The sequence below is a fragment of the Rhinolophus sinicus genome, linkage group LG01 (genome assembly GCF_036562045.2).
Source record: "Rhinolophus sinicus isolate RSC01 linkage group LG01, ASM3656204v1, whole genome shotgun sequence".
NCBI classification, from domain to species: Eukaryota; Metazoa; Chordata; class Mammalia; order Chiroptera; family Rhinolophidae; genus Rhinolophus; species Rhinolophus sinicus.
In genome coordinates, this window is record NC_133751.1 from 79983450 (window position 1) to 79997219 (window position 13770).

Consider the following 13770-nt stretch of genomic DNA (forward strand, 5'->3'; position numbering starts at 1 on the left):
GGAGATAGGGTTGGAAAACATATCCCCAGATGTTGGAAGAAAGCAGTCTGGTGTTGAGGAGTCTTGCATTAGAAATTTGTCCCTGAGGCTGAAATTGCTACTTTGGTATGCTTTAATGTGGCATCTAACATGCATCAAGGAAAAAACAAAAACAAAAAAAAGCAAGGCGGGGGGGTGGTTGTGGTTTTTTTTCTTTTTCTTTTTTTTTTTTACCCTGTGACAATAAATTAGACACAGAACCTTGACTGTTAACTTCATTTGCAGTCAAACCAAGTTTTGTCGTGTCTTTTTAAGGGCCAGGCAATTCTACCACTAAATAAAATATATTTTTTTATCCATGTTACCATACTACTAACAATTCTTTACCTCAGAACTCATCATTCAGAAATGTGTAGTGGTTTCCAGCATGTGTCTTATACTGTTGGAACACGTGTTTCAGAAAGAAACAAGAGACACGGTCTGGGCAACTCCATGGAGGGCCCAGTGTACCTCTCCGGTAAGGGCTTTGGCCCGTCAGAGGCAATGTTCCTGTCATTTGCCATTTCTGCCTTAGTACACCCTCGTGGCTCACAGGTACCTGAGCTGAGTTTGGCCTCCTGTCAGCTGGGGACTTGGTTAGTGTGTCCCTTTATTCACAGAGTGACCAAAAGTGATCAGTCCCTCCAGACACTTTAATGATGTTTTGATCCTAAAAAAAATACATTCCGTTTTTAAGAACATTAATCATATTGACTCTTTTATATTATTTAAGCTTTTTTTTTTTACAGTCCCTGGCCTAGAATGGAAATGTCACTACTGGGCATCAGCAATCACAGACTTGGCTGTTTTTGCAAAGTTGGGAGAAAACAGTGCTGGTGGCCAAGTAAGTTGCCCGAGTTATTAAGAGTTGGAGTAAGTCCTGATACAGTGAGGGTTAGGTGCCTCCTACTTCCCACTGTTCCTGGCAGTGTCGCTTATTATGGCTGCACAGGGCGCCTCTGGGACTCAGGAATCTGAGACTGTAATGGGAGAGGGAAGTCCAGGTCCTCCCAGAAAGGAGATGTCTCACAGTAACCTCATGTGACCTCCATGTGCCTGGTCCCTGTGCCAGTCTGCTCTCAGCTGGAGTACCAGTTAATCCTTCCCAAGTCTGTATGGAGTTTCTTGGCCTCCACCACGGAAGGCACACGCAGAACTTTAGGGTTATTTATCATGGTTTCCGAGCAGGCTCAGCTGTCTTCACTTCTCACTTATTATGTAACTCCCACAGAAGCAAGCAGACAGTTTCTCCAAGTTCATGGAGACACGACAGAAGAGAAACATTGCTATTCCCAGGTAGAATGCCATTGGCCGACAATCCCAGGATGTCAAAGAATTTTAGAAATGGAAAGATTTTGGATATAACATTATCTGAATTCTTTAGTTTATCTGTGTAGAAACGAAGGCTCAAATAAGTTAAGTGACTTATCCAAGACCATAGAGATAGTTAGCAATGTCAGGATTAAGACTTTTTTCAAAGGTTGAGATTTGTTCTTCTCTCACTCTCTACCTATCTGTATTACAACACATGCCTCCCGTCGGGTTTCAGTTAAAAAATTATTTTATTCTCAAAATCCCCGTATACATTCAAACTACTGAAATTATGTAATATCGAGTAACCTTTTTTTCCACGCTTATTTGTTAAGTCCACAGATTGTTTCCTCTTGGCTAAGGCTTATTCATCACTCTTGAGATGCCCCACCTTAAAAATTAAGGAATTTTCTTCTCTGTCCCTCTGTTTGCCTGGCAGTAGCCTCAATCGAAAACAAACAAGCTGTTAATCGGTGAAAAAAAGGAGGGAGAAAAATCCTCAGAAATTGTGTTTCGCCCCATCTGGCCTTAGAAAAACATAGGAATTGGTGATCAAGTACATTCAGCAGGATGGCTGCCTTTCAAGGGAAACAATATCTGGATATTTCTATGTCTAGACCACAGAGGAAAAATGTTTCCTTGGTAATTAACCCATTGAACGCAGCAGCACAGGCCCACATGGCTCTAGAAACACAAGAGGAGAGTGAGAGAGATGAATTCACTGAAGACTCAGTGTACAGAGGACGTTGTTGGAGATACAGTCATAAAAGCTTGTTCTCTACTCTGTATTTCAGCGTTTCAAATTTAGAGTCTATATAGAATGAAGAATGGATGATGATAACAAGTTATTTTTTTTCTTAACCAGCCAATGGTATTTTTTATTTTACTATTCCAATTTCACTCCCCATTTGCCTGCTACCGTACTGCTAAAGATTTTCTAAGAAACCTCCTTCCTCCTGGAGTATAAAGCATGGATTCTAAAGTCCAGACCTTGAGGGCATTTTTGTTGAGAATTAAAAGATAAGATAAATGGTTTGTCTGATTCCTGGAGGAAAAATTTATGTGCAGCCTGGTAGGATTATGAATTGTGAATCAATCTGTTCTTCTCAGCCTTTGAGTTCTCCTTCACCATTTGCAAAAGCTAGATGGGAGCTGATGTGAATCATTACCAAAGTAGATAATTTCCTTTAAAAACATTTTGTGGGCATAGGCTACAGAGGGGCCCACATTGCAGTGTAATATTTTGAACTTCTTATGTGCGTATTACACATTAACAATCATAGAAAAGGAAAGTGTTCCTTTTACATTCAAGTTTCTTAAGTATAATTTGCTACTTTTTTCTATAGGCATTTATTAAATGTTGGTGCTTGTTTACAGAGGTATTTAAAATCATGGGATCTAAAGAGATAAATACACAGTGCCTACTTTTGAAATGTAGTTTATATGGAGAAATAAAATAAATACAAAAACAAATTTACACATTATGATTAACATCATATAAATGATATAGCAGTGCTGAGAAGCACATAATGGAAGCATGGCCAGTATGTGTTGAAGACAGTTGGAAAAGGATTTTTACAAATTTCAATTAACTGACAAAATAATGGTATAAGGAATATTCGAACAGCTATGAAGGAAATATAAAATCACTCGAACTAATCTCCCAGTTTTGTTCTTTATTGTTTTTTCACTTTCCTATCCAAGTCTCTACGATATGTGGGCATAATTTTAATAGTCTCCAGTGGAGCACAAGTCCATCCGTGATCTATCTGCAATGACAGCTCAGAAGTTGAGTTCTGATATCTGCCCTGGGAAGGCAGGATTTATAATGTGGGAATTACCTACATTATGGGAATTTCCATTGATGTAAAAGAATATTAAAGAGAAGCTAAATAGCCACATATCCATATAGAAAGTCACTACAGGTTAAGGAATAACACTGAGAAGGTAATGTTAAGGTTGATAACCTAAAGGCCAGAAAGAGCTCTCCAGGCAAAAATAACAGAGGTTTAAAGAAAGTGAAGAAGGTTTCATTTATGGCAGGGAAATACTCAGCAGCTTCCAGGAACTAAAAGAATTCTGGTGGTATGTGGAGCAAAGAGAACCCTGGCACAATCATCTAGTTGTTGAAAGTTTTACTGGTGGTGCATTGGGTGGGATGGTATAACAGTGTAAGGAAACCCATTAGTGGGTCCATTATATCAGGTATTTGAGAAACGTGGAGAGTGAAAACTAAAGAGTAGGGTGGCTATTGCTAAGCAGATTTGATGCTCTGAATACAGAAACACAAAACGGAGAGCATTTTAGAGGGCTTCCTTGGAAGCATACAAGGAGGTTCTAATCTCTTGTAGGGGGACGCTGAAGAAAACAATCTAGCTGAGAGCTTAATTGGCTAAACCACCAAAAATAAGAGAAGGGCAAATGCCTAATCAAGTCAGATCTGCTCTGCCAGTCAGTGCTCTGGTGAGAAAAGAATAGGATCTTGATGCACTGGATAGGAAAAGCTGGATTTATGAATGGAGATATAAATTTGTGACTCATTAGCATATAGGTGAAGTTTAAAATTATGGGAATGAATATTGTCACCCAAGTGAGAGAGGGTAGACATAGATGGAATGGGTTTAGGACTGATCTGTAGAGAAAGTTAAACTGTAAAGGCTGAATAGAGAAAGAGTATCTTGTAAAGGAGATTGCAAAGAAGTAGATGAAAGGAAAACTGAGGAATGTGTATCATGGAAACCAAAGCAAGATAGTTTCAAAAATATATAAAAAGAAACTGAGAAAGTGTATATAATGCTGCTAAATGGTGAGTGAATCAAATACACTTAGCTAAGTGAAAGAAATCATGCTCAAGAGGGTATAGGAAGGTCTGAAAATTAAGCTCGTGAACTTGCCACCATGCACTTACATTGGCAGCACTGCACAAACAGCTCAGTAAGGTTTCATAACCTCGGTGTATCAGTGTCTCACAACTGTGTTCGTGCCGACATGTGGCGGTGTCTTGCTGAGTTGTGTTCAATATTGTTGTTGTGTGTTTTTGTGTGCCATTGCAAGAATGTCTGAGCTTGAATGAGAGCACGAATGAACATTAAATTTCTTGTTAAAGAAAGTGAAAGTGAAATCAGGGATATGTTAGCCCAAATTTATGGGGATAATGCCATGAATAAAACGGCAGTGTACAAATGGATTAAACGTTTTTCTGAGGGGAGAGAATGAGTCACTGATGAAGAGAGGTCAGGGCGGCCAGTAATGAGCAGAACTGACAAAAACATTGCAAAAATTCATCAAATTACTGTGTGTCAAAATCGTCAGCTGGGTATGAGAAAAAAGCATAGCAGACCAAGTAAACATCAATAGAGAAAGAGTTAGGGAAATCTTAACTGAAAATCTTGGCATGAGAAGGTGTGTGCAAAAATGGTCCTGAAGGAGCTCACCAATGAACAAAAGCAAAGGAGAGTCGAAGTTTGCCAAGAGCTTTTGGAGAGGCAAGGTGATGTTTTGGGCCATGTTATCACTGGTGATGAAACATGGGTGTACCAATATGACCCTAAAGCAAAGCATCAAAGTGCACTATGGAAGTCAGCCAATTCTCCACGACCAAAAAAGTTCTGTCAGTCCAAATTAAGAGTCAAAACGATGTTGCTAACCTTTTTTGATACCAGAACGATTATGAATTTGTACCAACTGGACAAACAGTTAACCAACTTTACTATTTGGAAATGCTGAAAAGACTGCATGAAAAAACACTTCATATCTATTAAATAATCACTCTCCATTCTCCTCTCTCCACGTCCTTGGTAACCTTTAATGTGCTTTCCGTCTTGATTGATTTGCCTATTCTGAATATATCATATAAATGGAATAATATAATTTGTGATCTTTGTGTATGATTTCTTTCACTTAGTATAATGTTTTTGAGGTTCATCCAACTTGTAACATGTATCCATACTTTCTTCCTTTTTATGGCTGAATAATATTCCATTTTGTGTATATCACAATTTGTCCTTTGATGGACATTTGGGTTGTTTCTAGCTTTCAGCTATTATGAATACTGTTGCTATAAAAAATTGTGTACAGCTTTCTGTGTGGACATAAGTTTTTATTTCTCTTGACATGAAATAGACCTCAAAGTGGAATTATTTGGTCATATGCTAATTCTATGTTTAACTTTTTGAGGATCAGCCAAACTGTTTTCCACAGCAGCTGTGCCATTGTACATTCCCACAAGCAATCTATGAGGGTTCCAGTTTCTCCAGTACTTGCCAGTTCTTGTTATTTTCCATGTTCTTGATTAAAACCATCGTAGTGAGTGTGAAGTGGTATGTCATTGTGGTTTTGATTTGCATTACCTTAACGGCAAATAATGCTGAGTACTTTTTCATGTGCTTATTGGCCATTTATAGATCTTTGGGGAAATATCTATTCAAGTCCATTGCTCATTTTAAAATTGTGTTGCTTGTCTTTTTGTTATTGAGCTGTAAGAGTTCTTTATAGAATCTGGCTATTAGGCTATTAATGATACATGATTTGAAAATATTTTCCCTCATTCTTTAGGTTGTGTGGAAGACTTAATGATTAACAGCTAATTTTCCTTAGTTCTATAGGTATTTTCAAGTTTTCTATATCTTCTTGAGTTAACCTCATTTCTATAAAAATTTTTTATCAATTTCATTGAATTTTAAAAATATGTTTCTGTAAGGTTCATAATATTTTCTGAAGATAGCTTTAATATATGCTGTATCTGTTGCAATGACCCCTTATTCTTAATATTTTTCATTTGTACATTTTTTCTTGAGTAGCATTTTCTTTAGCAATCTTCCCTCTTGTTACTTTGTTTTCCATTTCATCATTTTCTGCTTTTAGTTGTATAATTTCTTTCCTTCTACTTTCTTTAAATATTGTTTTTCTTCTAATCTCTTAATTTGAACACTTAACCCACTATTTTTAAACACTTTTGTTTTACAGTAAATACATTTCAAGGCTTTAAGATTATCTGTATGTACTGCTTTAGCAACATCCTGAAATTTTTATAGGCAGTGCTTGTATTGCCCCAATCAAAATATTTTGTCACTTTCCATGTGATTTCCCCATAAGTGCATAAGTCACTTAGGACTGCAGTTCTTCAGACACAAACATAGAGGTTTGACAACTATTGTTTTTTGTTTGTTTCTTTTGTTTTGCTTACTGTTAATAATTTATTTTAATTGGGTTTAAAGAATGTAGTTTATACAACATCAATTCTTCTATAGTTATTGAAACATCTTTTGTGATCTGTTACGTAGTTAATTTTGGAAAACATCTAATATTGAAAAGACTACATATTCTGTATTGAGAGTTTTTTAGGTAAGCAATTCAATCAAATATATTGTCATTCAAAAACTCTATAACTTTATTAATTTTTATGTGCTTAATGTATCAGTTCTTGACAGAATTGTTTATAAATATCTCATGATTTTAGATTTGTAAAATTTACCTTGAAATCTGGCAGTTTTTGCTTAATAAAATATCAGGCTGTATATTTAGATTAATATTTATTGATATATCTTCCTGTTAGATTATTCCTTTTATTATAATACAGTATGTGTCCTTCATTTCAAGTAATTTTTGTGCCTTTAACTTAATTTTATTTGACATTAAGTTGTTATAACAGCTTTACTTTGATCAATGAATATTTAGAATATTTTTTTTATACTTTTATTTTCTGTGTGGCTTTATTTATTATATGTCAGGTATTGTAGCATCTAGCTATATATTGTTTTTTAGGTCCTAATCTGATCATCTCTCTTTTTTATTACATGAAATTATTCTATTTACATTTATTATTATTGATATCTTGGACTAATTTTTTCCATCTTATTTTGTTTTCAGTTGTGTTTAAAATTCTTTGTTTCCCTATTTACCTTTTTCTGCTTTGCTGCTTTGCTGAATCTTTTCCTGATATGTAATGGATTGATAACCTTTAATAACTTTTTCTTTCCCCTGCTCTTTTTGTTTTCAAGTAATACATTTCTATACTTTAATGGTTAGTCTTACATTTTAAATTTTCACTTTTAGTTAGGAAGTTTTCTAATAAATCTCCAGTGTGTCAGCATTTATATCTTATTCCTTACCATGACAAGCTTTATTTATCCTTTACCTTCTATACACTGCCCCCTCTAGAGCTTGTCATTTTTCATTAGTGTGTATGTTTTAACTTATTTTTAAGCCCCAAATAAATTAATTGTATAGTTATTAATTTATTAAATTTATTAGTATATTTCATCATTGTCTCTGTTCCCCAATGTTTATTTTAACTTTTGCTTTCCTTATGGGTTAACTTTTCTTAACACTTAATTTTTTCCTTCTTGTTTAATCATATCCTAATGTAATATCATAATTCAGTAATGGTTAGGAGGGTGATTGGAATAAATACTCTTAATTTTTGTATTTCTGAAGTTGTCTTTATTTTGCCCTCACAATTGAAGGTATAACTGAAGCCTATTGTCAATTTAAATTACATTATGTTTTTTGAAGTTCCATAGAAAATGTGTTCAAACCTCTCAATTTATCCTTCATATATTTTAACAACTCTTTCATATTTTTAGTCTCCTTGTCATTCTGTTCATTCTGGATGAGTTCCTGAAAACAATCTACTATTTTACTAATTCTCTCTTTGATTGTGTTCAGTCTAGAATTTACTCCATTTATTGAGATTAAAAAATAAATGATGTCTTTTCATTGTCAAGGTATCTTATTTCATCCTTGTCCAAAAGTCATTTGTAACATTATTTTATCCATTGTAAATTCATATTGATTTTTTGCTTGTCTTTTCTTTTCACTTACAATCTTCATGTGTTTTGTAATTTTATTTTACAGGCCCTGTTTGAATGAGAGTCTTTTATTTTCCCTCTTTCTAATAGTTTGCAATTTTCTCCACCTGACTTCCTGAACGCTCTTTCAGAACTAGGTCTTGTAATCGCATTTTGGCATTTATTTTCTGTGGTTAGGATTACATATAATTTGCAATTTTGTTACCAAGTCTATGACCCCAGCAATCCATAGAGACCTGCAACTCTATTTAAGATATAGCCTTAGGCTGTCATTGAAGAACATTATTTTCAGCCTCCTTTTACAAATAGAGCAGCCCCTCCCTAGTCCTTGGCTTCAAGTAGTAAAACTGGCTCAGGTCTCCTGTAATTTTATGTGGAACACATTTTGTTCCTGTACCTTCTGGAGCCAAATGCCTCATTCCCAGTGGTTGCTTCCAATCACTGTATTCAACTGGCCTTTGGCTTGAACCCTTCTTAGTGCTTTGCAGGTAGGTTCTGTTTCTTAACAGCAGAGATGTTTATTTTTACTTTGTGTGTGAATACTATACATACATAATTTTAAAAATATGCATGTATATAAAAAACATGTGGATGTACATTATATATAGACATCTCTATGAATATGTATTTTTATAATGTGTGAAATTTATATGTATTTTCTCAAATAATTTAAATATATAAATACAGTTTTAAAATCTATTTAATGTGTTTAGAGTAAAAGGGTTTTTATAAATCATTAATTTATATTTAAATTAAGTTTAATTTATTATCAATAACTTGGTTGAAGTTTAAACATATAGTAAAAGCACAAAAATTAACTTACACTTCTGACTTGACCCCTATATGTTATCGTACTTCTATTCCAATTTTTAAAAGTAAGCATTACAGAGAAAGCTAATATTTGCTTAAACTGTGACCCCAGGCTGATTTGTCTTCCCCATTCTAACAGCAGCCACTATGGTGGATTTGGTGTGTGTCCATCCAGTCCACATATATATGCATTCATAATGAAATTTAGTATCGGTTTCTGTTTTTAAATGTCCTGAAATGGTATCATACCCTACTGATTTGCTTCTTGCTTTTTCACACTTAATTTTTATTTTTCTGATAGTCATCCTTACTGATTCTTATCCGCATACTTTCAAATTCATTATTCTAGTCCACTATATGGACAAAACTTGTTTCTCTTTTTACATTGTTTTAAAATTTTAATTATTTTAACACTGCTATAATTAATATTCTTGTACTTTTCTCCTTGTGTGGATATTTCTAGCTTTTCTAGGGCATATACCTTGAATTAGAATATCTGGGTTGCAGAGTATACACACTAATTATTCATTTGGATTTTCTCTTCTGTGCTTGCCCATTGATAGTTTTTGACCAGTTTCTGTTGGATTTTTTTTCTTTGCCTTATCCGTGTGTCTGTTCATGTGTGTGTGTGTGTGTGTGTGTGAGAGAGAGATTATATAACACATTATTTTACCCCCAACTATTCCTGAAGTTAATTTTTTATTCTATATCTTGAAAATATTTTATCCATATATATTGCTTGCTAAAATCTTTGTGTGCTTAGCATGATACTGAATACAAAACTGATATTCATTACATTGGTTTTTTTAGTTAAGAAGCGATATGATGGATATTTTTAGTGAGATATGTGTCCACACTAGATAAAGAAAAACTAGGCACCGAGAAAACAGTAAAGAGGTTGCTCACCAATTCAGGCATGAACTGATGAAGTTATGGATATGGTGGTGGATGTAGTGTGAAGAAGGGTCAAATTCAAAAACACTTTAGAGGGAGAATAGAAACCATGAAAAATAAAGACATTAAGTACATTTCAAAATGTGTGCTTTCGGAATCTTACACAGGTAATTAATAATAAGAGTAAATAATTATTGACACTCCATAGTTCTCAAGTTCCAGAATATTTATATGAATCCCGCCTAATTCATATAAAGACTGGAATGCGAAGCTTAAAGAGAATCATTCAGATTGGAATACATAATCCTCTCAGGTTTGGTAGATGGTATGGAACAGTATTGGGCATTGAAGTATACAGGTGCAGTTATGATATTAATAAAACTCAGAAAATGAGACAGAGATAGAACATCTAAATCTCAGAAATAAGAGAGAAACTAGGAAAATACGGTGCAAACGTGCTCCAACAGCGTTCTCTGATCATCTCTACTTGCACCTAGTTCTTACTATACCCTCACCATTTCTTCCTCTTGCTATACATTAGTTAAAAAAAAACTACTGAAGCTATAATTGTCTCTCTCTTTACAAGATGTAAAATAAAACCCTCTTTGTCCTTGTGTAGTACTGTCTCTGTAAGATAGTTTTCGTTTGACAAATGTGAACCGTAGGAATGAAGAGAAGAAAGGAAGACAAGGTTTAATAGTGCCAAACGTCTTTATTTAGTTTTTATGTCATAGAGTACCTTGTTCCAAAAATAATTTAGAGTAGCACAGAGTCAACCATTACAATGGCTGAAGAGGATGGAAAAGGAGCAATAAATTAAGAGAACATAATTGTAGACCATGGAGCAGGTAAAATTTATGATTTTAAGGGACAGGGAGTTTATAAAATAGAAATACGTGTACATTATACATCCTTTGGAAGGAATGCATTCACAGAAATTATTTCATTTTTATAAAAACAAATACTTAGGAATAAATATTTAAAAGGAAATAAAAGATCCATACAATGAAAACTATAAAACTTTGCAGAAAAAAATCAAAGAAGGAAAAGACAAATAGAAAGACATCGTGTGTTCATGAATCAGAAGAACCAATATTGCTAAACTGTCCATACTACCCAAAGCCATCTACCAATTCAATGCAATCCCCCTCAAAATACCAAAGGAGTTATTCACAGAAATAGAAGAAACAATTCTAAAATTTGTGTGGAACCATAAAAGATTCCAAATAGCCAAAGCAATCCTGAGCAAAAAAGAACAAAGCTGGAAGTATTATTTGTCCTGATTTCAAACTATACTACGAAGCCATAGCAATAAAAACGGTATAGTATTGGCACAAAAATAGATACATTGTACAGTGGAACAGAATAGAGAGCCCAGAATTAAATCCCAGCATATATAGTCAACCAATATTCAACAAGGGAGCCAAGAACACCCAATGGGGAAAGGACAGTCTCTTTAACGAATGGTGCTAGGAAAACTGGAGGAACATGCAGAACAATGAAATTGGACCCCTACTCACCGCACTCACAAAACTTAACTCAACATGCAGTCCTCATTTAATGTGACCTATCACAATGATCATGCTGCCTTTCGTAATACATTTCCCTCACTCAACTTCCAGTTCCCAACATATTTTTTGTATTTTTTCCACATTATTGGTTGTTCCTTCTCAGATTCCCATATCAGTTCCTCCTCCTCTCCCAATTTCTTCATGCTGGAGTACTCCTTGGCCCTCTTCTCTTCTTCATTTTCATTGGTTCTCTGTATCATCTCATACAATCCCATGTCTAAATAGCATTTATATGCTGAAGACTTCCAAATTTATATCTCCAGACAAAACCTCACTCTAGAATCCCAGACTCATACATACAGCTGCCTACCTGCCATCTCTCCTTGGATGCCTAATGGGTGTTTCATACTCAACACGTCTAAAATTGCACTCTTGTTTTTTTCACCTCATATACATTCTATTTGCAGCCTTCCCCATTTCATTTGCTAGCATGTTTCCAAGTTGCTTAGACTAGAACTTTAGCGTCATCCTTGAGCCTTCTCCTTCTCTCATGCTCTAGCCATCAGGAAATCCTACTGGGATAAGCCTCAAAATACATGTAGTAAAAGTACTTCTTACTGCCTTCTTTTGTATTTCTAGGGTCTGAACTATCCGTGTCTTTCACCTGGATAGTTACAATGACTGCCTAACTAGTTTCTCCACTTCTATTTTTGTCCCTCTGTACCCCATTACCAACGCTGAATTCAAAAATAGTCTTTAAAAGCATTAAGTCAGGGCATGACACATTTTGCCCAAATTCCTCATGGATCCCCATTTCCCTTAGACAAAACCAAAGTCCTTAAAAGTCCTACAAAGAACCTACATGATCTGCCCCCTGCCCCCATTACTTTTCTGACCTCATCTTCTACTTTGCCACTGGTTACTCTGCTATAGCCATGCTGACCTTCTTGATTTCCTCCATCAGACCAGTATGCTCCCATCTTTGGAACTTTGCCTTAGCCGTTTCTTCCCCTAGAATACTTTCTCACCAATAGTTCCAATAGCTAACATTTACCACTTTTAATGTCACCTTCACAGTGAGGCCCACCCTATTTGAAATTGTAGCCTACATTTCCATCCTGGCACTGGTGACACTCCTTACCTGGTTTACTTTTTCTTTTCTGAATAGCACTTATTGCCTTCTAACATACTATATTATTTACTTATTTATATTTTTGGTCTGTTTTCTGCCTCTGTGTATGATCAACAATAAATAAATATTTATTGAATAAACAAATGATGTTTAAAATAGATATTTTGATATCTAATGTCTAAACTAAAGTTTTGAAAAACAAAATAGAACTTTCATGAAGAATTTCAGATATGAGAATTTTCTCATCCAAGGAATATTTGAAATTTGTCATGGGACCACATATCTTTTCATTTATAATAATCATTTCTATTGGTCATAAAAATACACTATACACTCTAACCTCCCAGTATCAGAATTGTCCATAATATCATTAAATTGTCCTTGATGTTATTTAGTAGATTGCTTTTTATCAGACTTTTTCACTTGGCTGACTGGCCCATAGAAAACAGTTTCCCTGCTGAAATGCCTTTATTTTAAAGCTCTTTGGGTCGTCGGGTGTTCAACTCAGTGTTCACTCAGACATTATACCAACATCGCTCAAAAACTTCTCTGTATTCCCTTTCCTCAGTTTATAATTACCTGAGAAAAGCCTTTTTGGGGAAGAGTTGGGGAAATCACTGTGGCATACACTTGCTATTGTATTACAAGGTCCTTCCTTCCTCAAGGGACCGCGTCTTTTTTTTTTTTTTTTTTTTTTTAATTAACACGCATGCTCCCTAGACCAATACTATAATGTTCAGCCTTGTTCATTCTCTTTCAATACTGCTTAGCTCACTGTTGGGGCTTTTTATTATCTTTAAGATACAAAAAAAAAAAAAAAAAAAAAAAAAATGAAGGCATTAACAATTAACACTTAAAGTCCTTGCCCATAAGGCATATGTTACTCTTTTAAAGAGAAATTAAGTTAATGCATAAATACAAATTACTTAATTTTCACTTTATGATATTGAATTTTATGAGTTCATATATTACATTAAATTTTAGGTCTTTCAAATGACAGTTGAAAAAATGTGATTTGTATTTGCCATTCTGCTTCCTGTGATCACATTCATGCTCTTCCTTTCTTCCTCAGTTTTCATTTTATAAATATATGAGCACCACGTACGCACTGACTACAAGATAAGCAGATGCTAGGCTCGAGGAACTCTGCTATGCCCTGGAGTTTGGATACATATCTGGACAAAAACATTCCTTTCCGTAAATTCAGCAGGTTAGCAGTACATTTCTGCAGCAGACACTTGTACAAACATAATCCTTGAAAGGAGTGGGGACCACATGTCTGGGA

The 13770-nt window shown here is 34.8% G+C and overlaps 1 long non-coding RNA gene across 7 annotated transcripts in view; it reads left to right on the top strand.

The window, feature by feature from the left end:
- LOC109460765 (uncharacterized) overlaps positions 1-13770 on the top strand; it is a 317813-nt gene that overhangs the window by 146361 nt on the left and 157682 nt on the right. Inside the window, exon 3 of one of the 7 annotated variants that reach the window (XR_012496621.1) lies at positions 768-862. The exons of the other annotated variants lie outside the window; for them this stretch is intronic. This is a non-coding gene — a long non-coding RNA (uncharacterized LOC109460765). The remainder of the gene's footprint in view (positions 1-767; positions 863-13770) is intronic. 7 annotated transcript variants of the gene reach the window in all.